General features: G+C 42.5%; 1 pseudogene; it reads right to left on the bottom strand.

Moving 5' to 3' along the window:
• Positions 1-744: 744 nt before the first annotated feature.
• On the bottom strand, positions 745-1,105 carry LOC101982543 (annotated as a pseudogene).
• Between the last annotated feature and the right edge of the window lie 35 nt (positions 1,106-1,140).

Genomic DNA, 1,140 nt, shown 5'->3' with positions numbered 1-1,140 from the left:
CCACACCAGAACTTGTGAATTTATAGTGAGTACCTCTGATGTTCTTATGTATATCAAGACTGGGAACCACTGAGTTGGAGTCTCGAGGGGACGGAAAGGTAGACAAGAGAGGTAGTGGACAGCATCAAGACTGAATATCCACACTTTCATACCCACACAAGTCAAATGCATCAGACAAGAAAATACATGACCCTCATGATATGGCTTTTGTTTGTTTGATCATTGTGCATGTGTGTGTACGTGTGTGTGTTCAAGTGAGTTTACGTGGTATGGATCCATGTTCACCAGTGGAATGTGTGGTGCTTTGAATGGTAAATGTCTGCGCCATGAGCTCTGGTATTGGAACCTTGGTCCTCAGTTGTTTGGGTCAGGGTTAGGGGTGCGGGCTTACTGCAGGAAGTACATCACAGTTAAATCTCTTACTTGGTGCTTGCATTTGAAGGTGTGAACTCTCAGCTTCCTGCTCTGACTGCCATGCCTGCAGCCTGCTGCCATGTTTTCCCACCATGCTGGACTCCACCACCATGCTGGAGCCATAAGCCTAAATTATCTGTTTCTTCTAGTATGGTGAGTGAAAATAATTTTTGCTATTATCTGTACACTAATTGCAAATAGTGCAATTTTACATGTAATAAATGTGACTAAAATGAATATCAATTTTTAATAATAACAATTTACATATTACATTGCTAACATTAATTTTTTTATTTAATAAAGTTTTATTTTTCCAAATGTACAGCTGATTCATGCATTTTCACCAGCAGCTGGGGCATCTCCACCCTTTGTGTTTCTGGTGTAAATTACTTGGTCTCTGTGCTTTGAAACCAGCTTGATAAGCCTCCCGAAGAGCTGCCCTGGCCAAGGAACCATGAATCTTCAGTCTCTCAGAGACCACGGCTGGAGTAATAAGTTTATAGTTGGGAACTTCCTTACAGAGTTTGTCGTATGTAGCCTTGTCAAACAGGACTAGATTGTTGAGCTTGTCCCGAACTTTGCCTTTGGACCACTTCTTTTTGGCCTTGCCACCAGACTTATTTACTGGGTCTTTGTCTTTTTTGCCTGACTTTCTGGCATCTTTCTTCTTCTTGTCATCCTTGGGCGGCATGATGAAGCTCGGAGAGTGGCGACAACCACTGCAGC

The sequence above is a fragment of the Microtus ochrogaster genome, chromosome 4 (assembly GCF_000317375.1).
Source record: "Microtus ochrogaster isolate Prairie Vole_2 chromosome 4, MicOch1.0, whole genome shotgun sequence".
In the NCBI taxonomy this organism is placed as follows: Eukaryota; Metazoa; Chordata; class Mammalia; order Rodentia; family Cricetidae; genus Microtus; species Microtus ochrogaster.
Note: the sequence above shows the minus strand (reverse complement) of the source record. Positions and strands in the feature narration are given on the sequence as shown.